At 45.2% G+C, this 1,698-nt stretch overlaps 1 pseudogene; it reads right to left on the bottom strand.

Annotated features, from left to right (window-relative positions):
• Positions 1–859: 859 nt before the first annotated feature.
• Positions 860–978, bottom strand: LOC111815685 (annotated as a pseudogene).
• Positions 979–1,698: the final 720 nt, after the last annotated feature.

Genomic DNA, 1,698 nt, shown 5'->3' with positions numbered 1-1,698 from the left:
TTTAATGAACAGAATATATTTAGTGGGGGAAGAAAGCTCCTGTCCGAGAGAGGGACAGGAGGGGGTCCCCGAGTGGGTATTCCCCAGGAAGCTGTGTCTTCCAGAGACTTTTATAGCATAAAACCATGCGGTGAGGCAGGTCTTAGGCAGTGGAGAACATGGGAACTTGCTTAGGTGGGCATAAGGTGGGACAAAACTATGGTCAACCAATGAGAGTACAAGCACCGTTGCTCAGGTAAAATTGATTAAACCCAGTACCAAATGGGGAAGCCAGTCATGTAGCAAGCAGGCATGAATACAGGACAGGGTCTCTTCTTGTTAGGGGGTTGGGTTAGGGATTCATTTGGCCTCTTTCAAGGTGATTGATACCTGTTTAGAATATCAATCCCTGATGCCCATCCCTAGGGTAGTATGTAGGTGTATGTTTCCTCTTTTGTCTTGAGATCTGGTCCATATGAGAGTGTATGTCTCTTTCAAGTGGCAAAGTCACCTTGTCTAAAGCTAGAGGGACTTATAGCAAACTATCAGACTCTGTAAAGAGGTCTAAAGCCAGTGGGTTACAATTACTATTCTTTTAAAAAGGGTTCTAACTTACCTGTTTGCTTGAAAGCTCATGCTTTGATTATACAAGCTATAATTTCTCAGAAAATTTATTTCTTAGAAGATGGCAAAACTCAGGTAATCATACAGGTAAAACTGATAGCAAATATGCTTGATTACTTTTAGATTCCCTTTACTGGGTTCTACCAGATTTTGTCTACGGTTTGTTTTCTGAGGTGGAGTCTCACTATATAATCCAGGCTGGCCTTCAACTTGCCCTCTCTTGCCAGAATCACAGGCATGCATATGCACCTGGCAGTCAATTCCTTCTGCATGCATCGAAACTTATACTGGACAATGAATTCTGGGTTGCAAAAGAGGATTTATTTTTGCACTTGACTGAAGTCCATAAATTAGATAAAAGCAGATACAAGTGCTACTGTTTTGCCAACTCTTATTTCAATTTCTCCAGATTTTTCCAGAATTTCTGCAGGAAAATAGATCATGGAACTATCTGCCCTCCTCTCTCACTCCACTATGTCTTTCACCAAAATGAAATGATTTTTTTTTTTTGGGGGGGAAGGGTCTATAGGATCTTCAGGCTCTCACTACTAAATCAGACTCATAGTGATTGACCTTTTTACAGCCTCCTAAGAGCTGGGATTACAGGCGAGTGCCACCACGCCCAGGCTCCACTGCTGTCTCAGCACACCTTGAGGAGGTGAGGCCAGCACAGCAGGCCCTAGGATGGAACCCCTGGCCCCTGCGCCTGCATCTGCTATGAAATGATCATGCATCCAATGATTTCAAATGTTGGTGAAAAAGAAAAATGAAGTGTAGTAAAAACTGAGTCTTCTATGTTCAAATTGAACGAGACAAAACAATACAATGATGGTTACAGTTGGTTCTGTCGGCATCCCTGATCTTTGATGAGGCTAACACTGCAAAAGGAATAAAGAGGGCCGAGTCTGCGTCCATCGCGAGAACATCCTCTTGCTTCTCTGCCGCCGGTCCACACCGCTACCAGCTCGCCATGGATGACGATATCGCTGCGCTCGTTGTCAACAACAGCTCCGGCATGTGCAAGGCCGGCTTCGCGGGAGATGATGCCCCCCGCGCCGTCTTCCCCTCCATCGTGGGGCGCCCAAGGCATCAGGG

This window comes from Octodon degus, unplaced genomic scaffold, assembly GCF_000260255.1.
Source record: "Octodon degus isolate 3935 unplaced genomic scaffold, OctDeg1.0 scaffold00019, whole genome shotgun sequence".
Lineage (NCBI taxonomy): Eukaryota > Metazoa > Chordata > Mammalia > Rodentia > Octodontidae > Octodon > Octodon degus.
Note: the sequence above shows the minus strand (reverse complement) of the source record. Positions and strands in the feature narration are given on the sequence as shown.